This window comes from Phoca vitulina, unplaced genomic scaffold (assembly GCF_004348235.1).
Source record: "Phoca vitulina isolate PV1807 unplaced genomic scaffold, GSC_HSeal_1.0 scaffold43, whole genome shotgun sequence".
Classification (NCBI taxonomy): domain Eukaryota; kingdom Metazoa; phylum Chordata; class Mammalia; order Carnivora; family Phocidae; genus Phoca; species Phoca vitulina.
The window spans coordinates 4042452-4055642 of NW_022589746.1; the positions used below are offsets into that span (position 1 = coordinate 4042452).

Below are 13191 nucleotides of genomic sequence, written 5' to 3' on the forward strand. Positions count from 1 at the left end.
ACTAGCATCCATGAAACTGTCCTACTCTGTAGGATCCCCCACATACCTTCCTAGTTCTCTCCCAGGACCATGGACGATTGCAGGTTCTCTAGTCCTTCCTAAACTAAATTCTTATCTTTGGAGATTGAAATAGATCCCAGGGTCTCAAGATGATATGAAGGACAGCCTCAATAAAAAGCAAGACCCTTTTATCAATGCATCTCACTAAAGGATCTCAAGAAATCCAGTGATAAGTGCAGTCTCTCCTTCAACCTGAACCTGCTGGGCCTGTGAACAACATAGCCCAGCCCAAGTCTGCTCCCATGCAGCCCCTGCACAACCCACCATGGTCCCATGATAATCCATCATCTAGGTAAGACCACTCCAAAAACCACATGGCCAAACAAAAAGAATAAAGGAAAAGGAAAACTGTCACCAACAAGTAAAAGCTGGAGTGAAGAATTTTCACCATCACTAACTTGCTTTTACTTCATGGGAAAAAGGTCCACTAATAAATATAAATTAATAAATAAGTGAATGAAAGATTGATTAAATAAAACAAATAGATAGATGATAGATAGATAGATAGATGATAGATAGATAGATAGATAGATAGATAGATAGATAGATAGATATGAGAGAGAGAGAGAAATAAAGTCAGGTTCCCTACCTGGAAGCAGATAAGTTTCCCATTGACACACATACCTCCTGAGGAGAAGCTGTGATGAACTTCAAGCAATACAGAGAGGAATTAAAAGAGAAAGAGTGATGGGGCCACTAATAGTCCCCAACACTTTTTCTTAACATGTCTATATATTTCGGGTCTAAAAATTTCAGGCTAAAGCTAGAGAGTGAGTTTGAAGAAACTGATAAAGGAAGAATAAAACCCAGCAAATGTCCAGAGAATAGATTAGCATCCTATCATACACAAATTATATTCAAAAGTTGTTTAGATTATAAAAGTTGTTTAAATTATAATGTAACTTGGGATTCATAGTACTCTGATTAGCGGGGGCCACAGAGAGAATTCGTACTCACTAAATATTTCATGTGGCCCCATGCATTTCCCAGCTTCCCTTGCAGTCAGGCTGGGGTCATGTGACTACTTTTGGCCAGTGGACTATGAGGAGAAGTGGCTGGTGTCACTTCTAAGCCTAGACAATTATGAGCTAGGTGCCTCCTCCATCTCACTCTTCTCTTTAGTTGGCAATATCAGAGGCTGTATTTTTAAGATATTCTATCTGCAAGATGACAGAGCTTCCTTCAGCCTGGGTACCTGGGTGACATTGGAACAAGGCCCTTACAGACCTGAGACAGACATGTCTAGAAGTGAGAAATAATCCTTCGATTCATTAAACCTCTGAGATTTGGGGGTTGCCTGCTGTGGCAGCTAGCACTGATTCACGCAATACTGGGGGGTTCCATTTCCATGAGGAAGCTTCCATTCAAATTATATTAGAAAAAAATGGGGGAAAAACCCTCAGGTATTGGGAAGAGAATGCTAGGGAAGGTGAGAGAGGAAAGATTAAATATGGATATTTGGATAATTCATTTGGAAAGAAACTGACTTGCTACAATAAGAAGAGGTATTACTTTTCAGTTTACCCTAATAAATATGGAGGTAGCACCAGCTTGGTAGTGTTGAAATTAAGAGAAGGCAAGACAACGTGGATGGAACTGGAGGGTGTTATGCTGAGTAAAATAAGTCAATCAGAGAAAGTCATGTATCATATGACCTCACTGATATGAGGAATTCTTACTCTCAGGAAACAAACTGAGGGTTGCTGGAGTGCGGGGTGGGGTGGGAGGGATGAGGTGGCTGGGTGATAGACATTGGGGAGGGTATGTGCTATGGTGAGCGCTGTGAATTGTGCAAGACTGCTGAATCACAGATCTGTACCTCTGAAACAAATAATACAATATATGTTAAGAAAAAAAAAGAAGAAGAAGATGAAGATAGCAGGAGGGGAAGAATGAAGGGGGGGAAATCGGAGGGGGAGATGAACCATGAGAGACGATGGACTCTGAAAAAAAAAACAGAGGGTTCTATAGGCGAGGAGGGTGAGAGGATGGGTTAGCCTGGTGATGGGTATTAAAGAGGGCACATTCCGCATGGATCACTGGGTGTTATACGCAAACAATGAATCATGGAACACTACATCAAAAACTAGTGATGTAATGTATGGTGATTAACATAACATAATTTAAAAAAAAAGGTAGATATAAATAAAATAAATTTAAAAACAAAAAAAGAGAAGGCAAGAAATTACAATGAGGTTTAGTATCTAGTTTGCAACCAGGTGAGAAAAGGCTCTTGTCTCCTTTATAAAGGACCACTGGCACTTTGTCACATCCCCAAAAGCCCATAGACCTCACCAGGCCATAGCAAAAGACAGCGATTTTACTGAAAATTTCCAGGGAGAGAGGAAAAAGTTTTACAACATGCTAGAGATGGCACATTATTCCTCCCCAAACTCCCTGATCTCCTTTAAAACCTCTCCCTTCAGAAGACCCTGCAAACAGAATCTAGAATCCTCCCAAATATCCCTTTTTTAATGTCATGTACTTAAGCTCTGCTCAGGCTTCTCCAATTGTACATTTCCAGGGACATCACTGAAAATTACTTTCAAGGTCATTTTACTGCTGACATCATCATGCTCAGTCAACAAACGATCCCCAGCTCCTAGGATTTTCTGTCCTTATAAGTATGAATGCAAGGAGAGGAGGAGGATTTAGGAAGAAATATGTCAGGAATGAGCAGCTTTTAGCTCTCTTTTAATTTATATCACAGATTCCACACACACCCCCATATTAGGTATATTCAGATTTTGAATAGAGGTTTGTTTCAGGGAAATCACAATTTTTTTGTTTCCATGAACTTATCATTTTAACACATTCTAATTAATAATAGGAGGCAATATTTTTTCAAAATTATATCCTTGGCCAAAGAAAAGTTGTATGTTGTTCCCTGACACATTATTTTTTTTTTTTTAAAGATTTTTTATTTATTCATTTGAGACAGAGAGATACAGAGAGAGAGAGAGAGCATGAGCGGGGGAGAGGCAGAGGGAGAGGGAGAAGCAGACTCCCCGCTGAGCAGGGAGCCCGATGTGGGGCTCGATCCCAGGACCCTGGGATCATGACCTGAGCCGAAGGCAGACGCCCAACCATCTGAGCCACCCAGGCGCCCCTCCCTGACACATTATTAAGATAACTAGTGGTATAATAACTCATTTTACCAAACTTTTTCTGACAAAATTTCATGAAAAAAACAACATGCTGTTACCAATTAAGCAATTACAAATATATCTGCACGGTTCAGAAAACTGGATTTCTTGGGATTTGGCGCCATCTAGAAGAATCTGTCTGCGTGAACACCCAGACCATCTGCAGTCCCCTCAGATGGAACCCACCTCTGTTCCTTGAGGTTCACAGCTCAGGCTCTCTCATAGAGTGTACCCACTCTTTTTTAAAAAAATTGTATTGTGGTAAAATATATATAACATAAAACTTACCACCTTAACTTTTCTTAAGGGTACTGTTCAGTGGCATTTAGTACATTCACATTGTTGTGCAACCATCAGCACCATCCATCTATGGAACTTCTTCATCTTTCCAAACTGAAAGTTTATACCCATTAAATAGTAACCCCATTTCCTCCTCCCCCAGCCAGTGGCAACAAACATTCTATTTTCTGTCTCTATGAATTTGACTCTTCTAGGAACCTCATATCATTGGAATCATACAGTATTTGTCCTTTTGTGACTGACTGGATTATTTCCCTTAGCATAATGTTCTCAGGGTCCAGCCGTATTGTAGCATGGGTCATAATTTCTTTCCTTTATAAGGCTGAATAATATTGCATTCATTCATTACACATTTTGCTTATCCATTCATCTGTTGATGGACATTTGGATTATTTCCACCCTTCATTTATTGTGAATAGTGCTACTATGAACATGAGTGTGCAAATACCTCTGCAAGACCCAGCTTTAAATCCATTTGGATATATATCCAGAACTGGAATTGCTGGATTAAACAGCAATTCTATGTTTAATTTTTTGAGGAACCTCCATGCCGTTTTGCATAGTAGCTGTGCCATTTTACACCACTCTGGTTTTTCACTTCAGGTTAATGGGTTATTACTGTCCATCTCTTGAGTAGCCTGGAGAGATTGATAATCTGGTTAAGTGAGTACTACCCATAAATAATGCTGGTATCCAGTGAGAATAAACCACTTCTGAGGGTTTCCGTGTGCAGACATAAAGAAGGGCCCTCTTGAGGATTCAAACTTTATCAGTGTGTATTTCATAAAGGTACCTCATCAATGTACTTTCACAAACTAATTTTGAAGAAGACTTCTGGAAATGCTTTTTTCATCTTAAAAAAAAAAAAAAAATGAGGGAGCTAAAGCATAAGTGAGTCATCCTTCCAAGCTGGTAAGGACATGTATCTCCTCTCACCTGGAAGTTACTTACCTAGCCACTTCCATGACCTGACAGAGAACCAAGGACTCAGAAGAAAAAAAATGTTAAATGTCTTCTGGGCAGTCAAAACACATCACTGTTATAGAGAAACTCCTCTCCACTCCTATGGTTTCCAGGAAAGGGAACCGTTCCCTCTACATGCTAGCCTCTGTGCTTCTGGCTCCTTCCTCAGTGATTTCTGACCAGTGTTTTGGGGAGCAGGAACTGGGCATGCTATCCCTTCTGTCTCAGAACTAAGCCCTGATCGAGGAGATCTGTGCCTGGGTGGCATCTCTCCATACTGCATGGTTCCAGCACGGTTCCTAAGTCAGAGAGGCTCAGTGCTTCCCACACTGCCCCTGAACAGCTAGGTAAGGCTCCATGACTCTAGGGCTCACAATTAGGAAGTCCACCTACCTGCAGATATAACACATTTCCAAATAGCTTAATTTGCAATAAAGGTGATACCTGAACTCCATCTGCTTGACTACTGTCTCCCTGGAGTGGCTCAGAAAAAAGAGGGGCTACTTACTGGACTGCCAAGTCTATGCACAAAGGTTATGACCTTGAGTGGAAGGGTAGTCACTCAGAGCATCATGTGGAAGCTTTGTGCTCTTCCTGTAGGCATAATTCATTTATGTGGCACATAATATGCCTAATGGTATCCTAGCCCATAGCAGAAATTAGAAGGGGAAATGAGGAATGAATACAAGTAACCACAATAATGTAACAAGACATGCTAAATGACTGTGTAAATAGTGTTGGGAAATTACAAAAAAAAAAAAAAAAAAAAAACCTATGAAAAAGCAAGTCACTTGTGTGGTCATTTTCTGAGACACAAACACGCTTCAGTCATTCCCTGAGGACATCATTACAAAAACATAATGTCCAAGAGTACAAAGAAAATGTTCAATGGTATTCAGTATCCTATCAGAGAAGGCAGGGAAATGTAAAACTATCAATGTGGTTAAAGTAAATTGAATTTTCCTGCTTTTAGGTTAAGCTTCAAGTAATTTAGAAAACGTTTTTACTCAGAGTATGTGGCCTAATGAATAAGGCATTAATCCGCTAAACATAACATGCTGTCTCTGACAGGGATCCACCACCAAGGAGTGCTCAGATGGTTCTGCCCTGTGCCACTGTATTCCCTCTGGCTGTGAGGAACTGCCCCGTGTGGGTATCTGTGCCATCTGGGGTAGAACCTCCTCTTTCATGTTTCTGGAAGCCTAACCAGCTCTCAACTATTAGAAGATCCTAGGTCATTCTAAAAAGACAGGGTGCAGACTTAACAACTGAATTTTCTTATCTGCTTCAGAGGTAAGAGAGATACCCCTCTTGTTCATCCATTTTGTCAAATTAGGAGAGAAGAGCTTTGTCCGTCCAACCATCCATTCCTCATTCATTCATTCAATAGACACATGTGGAGTGTTGTGTCAAGGCATGAGTTTCAATGACTTCATTCAGGCAGGATTTTTGAGTCCTATTGAAGTAAACTATAACTCCTTCGGAAGAGGGAAAGTCAGGCCACAAGACAGAGAAGCACAGTCATTTCTCCGCATCTCTATATGTGAAGGAATGTACAGGTTTTCACATCCTAAATAACAATTCATTACCTATTTCATGAAGTTCCATTATGAAAAAACAACAAAAAACACATTGAATACTATCTCAGAAAATCTGGAACTTAGGATTTTATCTTGAAACCAGAATGAGCTCAGCATTCCTGTGGGTACCAGGTAGAAGAGGCAGACCTCTGAGAAGGCATGCTGGTGTCAGAAACTCCTGACAGAATTTCAGGCGAGGTGGGGAGCGCCCTCCAAGCAGTACCCTCAGAAGTAGACCACCCTTGCAAATAAATACTTGCCGAAAAATGGTGAGGTGAGTAGAATCAAGAAATCTGACTGGTTCTCAAAAGACAGCCCTCCTCGTGCCTCCATCTTGCTGAGTAAGATGCACAAAAAGGAGAACGTCACACGTTCTCTTGGGCCTGCTACTTGACTGCTTTGGGGTCTGCTTGCCTGTTTATCAGATCTGCCCTGATTTCTCTGAGCTCCTGGGCCTCCTTCTTTGTGTGCAGCTTTCACGAGGGCAATGTGCTGGGTACAGAAATGGCGAATGTTTGGACTGACAAGGCAGTGCTATAGAGAATGGTAAGAGGGAAAAACAGCCAAAGGTTGCAGAGGCAGATTTGAGGCAGGGGCATTAAAATGAGAATCTCTGTGGGCCTGAATGCTTTGAAAACCATTTAGAAAGCTGGCACCTGCAAGTGCCTACTCCTTTCTCTCTCTCCTTTTCTCATAAAGAATATTTATGGCGGACGGCTCAGTCAATGGACGCCTAGCCCAGTCAAGAAATCTAGATGCACATTGTCTTTTCCATTTCAGATGGTCACAGTAAGAGATGACACTTCATTTCCATGTTTAATGTGCACTGAGTTAAATAGGATGAACCAATCAGTAAACTCACTGAAGGCAAAGTGATGTCAATCTCGATGCAGTGATAAGCTCAACCAGGAATCTGTATGGATAGTGAGTTTGAATATCATTGACTATCAATGCCGTGTGTTTCTAAATAGAAAGAAAAGTGTGATTTCAAATTTACAGTGAGATTTAATAATGCAATCTAAACTATACCTGATCAATTCTATATTTGATAGATAAATCTAAGCTTACACATTCATTTTTCATAAGTAATTTTAGATTCCTCTGAGTTTTTAAGTACCCTCAAAACCCAAATGACAGAGAAAATGTTTAGTGTCAGGAAATTTCAAATGTGTTTCAGTTAATATTTAAATTTAATGAATCAAAATATTACATCTCTTAATTCTCAAGCAATAATCTTCAACATCAATTATATGAAAAGATTAAAATCAGTCAGTAATACAGATTTTTAAAGGGAATAGCAAGACAAAAATGAATTGAATTTATAAACCTTTTCTTTATGCCCTCGGCTTCACAAACACGCAGAAGCTGCAATACTGTCTGAATCACAGAATGGGGGGAGCTCACACCTCCAGGTGAGAGGCTGAGCTAGAAGGGATCCCTGTGCAGGCTCCAAGCCCACCTGCAGATTTTGCATACCTTCCCTTGCTCAGGCTGCTTTTCAGCATGCTAGGCAGAAACTGGGCATTGTATGTCTCAGAATCCTTTCCCTCTACCCAATGGCAAGTGTCTTCAGTTTAATTCTTCCATAGCCCATAGCTACCAGGGACTGCCCAGTGGGCTTCTGCTCCTTCCTGTGCAATGGTGTTTTTCAATCAAATGGAAGTTCTACTGGCATCTGAGGTCCAGCAATTTCTCATTGCACAATATGTTCAGCATGTCTGGCCCCCACTCTTTAAATGCTATTGGTACATTTACTTGAAATGCCACTGTGATAAAGTCATTGAGATGAACTTCCAAATGTTCCTTACAAAAACTGCCAAAGCTTCTCGGGGGCAGTGACTTCTCCCAATCTAGGACCATTTTGCCTACTTAACTATAACATAAGGAGTAGATATCATCACACTGCAGTGAGGGCCACTAAAGTCATGGACATCACCCGCTGGTATCCTATAATGATCCACCTCAACCTTTTAGCCTAGAGTTTCTCAACCCCAGTACTACTGACACCTCGGGCTGAGTAATTCTCTGTTGTGCGAGCTATCCTGGGCCCCGGAGGATGTGGCAGCTTCCCTGGCCTGGACACACGAGGCACCAGTAGCAAGCCCTTCAGTGTGGCAGCCCAAATCGTCTCCACACATTGCCAAGTGTCCCTGCAGGGGGTCCAGACTTGACGTCCTCACTGAAAACCACTACTTAGCCCATAAATGTATATGTGATTACCTCGTACCAAACACAGAGATAAAAACATTGTCCCTGTATTCACAGAGTTCAAAGTCAAAATAGATGAGGAGACAATTACAAGATAGAGCAGGAAATGTGCCATTCTGGTCCACTGAGGTGCATCTAACTCAGACTAAGAGGTGGGGGTAAGAGGCCAAGGAGATCATTCCAGAGCAAGCGGTCATCTGTGAGAACTTAAAGGACCCTGAGACAAAGCAGGCAGAAGGCATACCGCGTGGAAGCACAGAGCCTTCCAGGAAGAATACACATTCCAGAATAAGACACGTGGGGCACTCCAGTGGGAGCACAGTGATAACACATGAAGAGTCTCACACACCACATGCTTAGGAATTCCGTCATCACTATGAAACAAAGAGCGTAGAAGACATGGAAGCCAAAAGTTGCTGTCTGTAGTCTACAGAGTCATCAGAGTGCATGGCAGGCTGGATGGTGGAGCAGTACTAACCACGGAGAGACCAGACAGGGGCTGACCTACTTCAGAACTGTTGGAGAGTTTAATGAAATCATCTGTGTGCATGCCCACCGTACAGCATAAACTGTGATTTTCCACAGAATCGCTGCAAAAACTGGAAAGTACAATCTAAAGTATAAACCATTATCTCTGCTCTCCTATGTCAGCATTAGAAACTCCAAAGACATCTCTAGAAGAAACATCTGAGACCACCAGCATCAATGGCAGGATTGTTGGAATAAATGAATAATCTTGTAAGGTAACTACTGGGAAGGAGCTACCATATGGTAAGTTGTCACATTTTTTTTTTATTTTAAAAAGTTATTATTTATGGAAAACAGTATGGAAAACAGTATGGCAGTTCCTCCAAAAATTAAAAATAGGATAACCATATGATCCAGCAATTCCACTTCAACCCAAAAGAAGTGAAAGCAAGGTCTCCAAGAGATTTTTGTGCACCCATGTTCATAGCAGCATTATTCACAATAGCAAGAGGCGGAAGGCACCCAAGTGTCCATCCAAAGATGAATAAACAAAATATGGCATATATGTATATACAATGAACTATCATTCAGCCTTAAAAAGGAAGGAAATTTGGATACATGCTACAGCACAGATGAATCTTGAGGACATTATGCTAAGGGAAATAAGCCAGTCACGAAAAGCCCCCAAGTACTGCGTGATTACACTTACATGACGGATCCACGGTAATCAAATTCATAGGAAGGGAAAGTAACATGGTGATTACCAGGGACTCAGCAGAGGGGAAGAGGGAGTTGTTGTTTAAGGAACACAAGAGTTTCAATTTTGCAAGATGAAAACATTCTGGAGATTGGTTGCACAACCATGTGAATATACTTAACACTACTGAACCATACACTCAGAAATGATAAAGATGGTTGGGGCGCCTGGGTGGCTCAGTCAGTTAGGCGTCTGCCTTCGGCTCAGGTCATGATCCCAGGGTCCTGGGATCCACTGGGCTCCCTGCTCAGCAGGGAGTCTACTTCTCCCCCTCCCTCTACACCTCCCCACCCCCTGGCTCATGGTCTCTCTCTCTCTCTCTCAAATGAATAAATAAAATCTTTAAAAAAAAAAAAAAAGAAGAAATGATGAAAATGGTAAGTTTTAAGTTATGTGTGTTTCACCACAATTTTTAAAAGTAATTATTATTTTATAGCACTTGAGATTATGTATAGCATTTTCCACCTGGGAAATATGAACACGTGAGTATCCTCTGCCTAAAAATAGAAGTTCAGTGGGACCAGTTCCTCGGAATGCCTGCTGATTCTCCCGAAGATCTCTTCAAGATCAAATTGCATCCACTCAAGTGTCCACTGCCCAGAGTAAGGTAGAGGTAAAAGACCCACATAGTTAGCTGGACCACAGAAGGGACCAAGCTGCCTCCCTATTTACTCAGCCTCTCACAAGTACATGCTGAATACACATTCTGTGCCAGGCGCTATGTTTGGTCTGAGGGAGGGAGCCGTGAACAAAACATGCAAACGTCTGTCTGCAAGGAGCTTCTGTTACAGCACGGACTAATTACAGATAATTACAAAATGAATTATTTTGGTCCAACAAGGGGACCTAACCTAGTTTGGAGTACCAGGGAATAATCCTATATGAAACTGGTATTTAACTTGAGCACTGAAGAATGAACTAGAGGTGGGGCGCCTGGGTGGCTCAGTTGGTTAAGCATCTGCCTTCGGCTCAGGTCATGATCCCGGGGTCCTGGGATCGAGTCCCACATCAGGCTCCCTGCTCAGTGGGGAGTCACTTCTCCCTCTCTCTCTGTCCCTCCCCCCTGCTCGAGTGCTCTCTCTCTAATAAATAAATAAAATCTTTTTTAAAAATGAACTAGAGGTAACTTGGAGAGGTGAGTGGGGAAATTTCAGGTCATGGGAACAGGTTCAAAAGCTATAAAGCTGCCTCAGAGATATGAAGAAGCTCTGTGGAGCTGAGCCCTGGGGAGAGGCGGGAGGAGAAAGGAGTGAGATGAAGACAGGAATCCAGGAAGAGCCAGAGGCCAGCCTACTGCTGGGCCCCTTCACGGCTGCCTCAGCCCTGCAGGGAGGCCCCGGGGCACTGGCTTATTCCTCTCCCCTCCCCTGCTCCCCAGTGCACCAGAAAGTCCCTCTCAAGCACCATTTTAACCACATCACTACCCTATGCAAACACCGGCACTCAACTCTCTGCAGCACTTCTTAGAATCCTTCCAAAACTTTTCATGGCAAGGCCCCCTTGAGCCTCCAGGCTCTCGATCACTGTATGACAAGGGTGTGCTCTGGGGTCCTCCACTGAAGGCAAAACCCCAACCAACCTGGCCTCAAAGAGTAAACTGCCTAGACGGTGAGATGAGATGAACAGACATAAGGTGGCATACAAACAATACAGACCGGCACACAACTGAAGGGCTCACTCAAGTCAACTGTCCTACAGCGTGCGGCTGTCCAGTTAGGGGTAGTGGAGAAAATGTTAGAGAAGGGGAGCTGTTGTCAAGGGCCTCACAGGGAGGCTGGGCTTCGACCATGATGTCGGAAATAGATAACACAAGACATGGGGCAGGAGTCTAGGGAAGGGCGGGTGCTGGGCACATTCCATTAACACAGACTCAACAGGCAAAGCCATCAGAGTGGTTTGACTCTCAAGGGAGAGAGAAGATAATGAACTGCAGAGCTAGACTGAAGGAAAAAGAGGGAAATGAAGCCATGCAGAGAACACTGAGAAGCAATGAATGACAAGTGCAGGATGAGGAATGCCAGAATATCTTTCTTTGCACCATCCCTGGTTATGTTTACCATTCTTTATTGATCAGTGGGTTAGTAAACGGTGCAGTGTACACTGGGTGTCAAGCACACTGACTTCCAAATCAGCTATTATTTGTGCCACTCACAGAAGGTTATCCCACTTTCATGGACCCTCCTTACCAGTCATTCTAAACTCCGTGAATGCAAGGGCTGAGTCTCTCTGTACATCCCGCACTGCCTGACCCAGTCAGCACCGTGCCCTCTCTTGGCTTCAGCAGTTATGCCCGGCCCTGGTCTCCCTCATGTTCTAGGCTCCCAAACAATGGCAAGGACAAACTGTGCTTTCCTCGGGAGCTGACAAAGCCAAGTGCAGGGAGAAGTCACAAGAAGCAGCTGACTCATGGTAAGCTGCTGGGGCTTCCACCCTGGGCTACTTTAAGGTCCTCCTGAGATGACAAGTATGCAGAGGGAGAAAGGATCCTGCAGCCAAGACAGCACATCAAGGAGACCAGCGCCCTGAGAAGCAGTTTACGATCATGATGGAAAGGGGGACTTAGGCCCCCATCTCATGAGTCAGAGAGAGAAAGAATTCTTAAAGAATTGTGCTTAGTGGTGGGACTATGGAGTACACTTCTGTGAGAAGGAGTGCAGATATCTAAGACCTGAAGGTTTTCTGACAACCAAGAGATATGAAAAGGATTGTATGTCTCTTCTTTGGTGCAGCTCTGCTTCTCCATTTCTTTGCAGCTGGACACATGGATGCCCTCCACTCTGTTCCATTCTGGAGCCAACCACAGTCCAGTTGCAGGTCTGGGAGCAAGTCTTGTTCACAGAGCAGCTGCTCTAGGTAGTAGAGATGAGCTTTTCGGCATCCTGTATAGCTTCCATATTCCAGCATTAACGTCTGGTCCTCCTATAGGATGCATCCCACTCCTAAATGCATATCAATATATTATGATCTCATGGGTGCTTAAATGGACCCATCGTTGATGGGCACCTACAGGTTTGCCCCCATAGTCTTCTAACATAACTCTAGTATTCTACAATAGCTTCTTTGACTTTAGACTCCTCTTCTACATTTTCTGGCCCAGACCTGGGATGTGCCATTTCTCCAAAGAGCCCTTGTTCATTTTGGAAGGAAATGGCATTTAGAGCCCAGAATCTGAGTGTGAGATTCACACATTCTTATTGGGTTATCATTGCTTCTAGGTGTTTTATTTAATAGAGCTAAAAAATACATATTTTTAAGAAAAAAATAAATCATGATTTCAGTTGGGTATTTCCAATTCAAATGAAAAATTATAAGGTTCTATGTAATTTTTGGGATTTGATTTGTATGTTTTCTTTTATTGTCAAAATCTTGATTCCTCAAAATAATAACATAATTTCTTATTTTCTTTACATATATATATAATAAAATTTCAAAATAATAATACAAAATTTTATTGAGGGCAGTAAGAAAACTAAATTCAATTTAAGATTTCTTTGTGGTTCTCTTATCTTTAGATTATACCCCAGTAGCCTAGAAGCTCTGTGTTTATTTTTTTAACGATTTTATTTATTTATTTGAGTGAGAGAGCAGATCGAGAGAGAGAGAGCGAGAGAGCACGAGCAAGGGTGAGGGGCAGAGGGAGAGGGAGAAGAAGACTCCCCACTGAGCAGGGAGCCCGATGTGGGGCTCGATCCTAGGACCCTGAGTACAC

The 13191-nt window shown here is 42.5% G+C and overlaps 1 protein-coding gene across 3 annotated transcripts in view; it reads right to left on the reverse strand.

The window, feature by feature from the left end:
* PCNX2 (pecanex 2) overlaps window positions 1–13191 on the reverse strand; it is a 304545-nt gene that overhangs the window by 276907 nt on the left and 14447 nt on the right. The gene's annotated exons all lie outside the window — the stretch shown is intronic.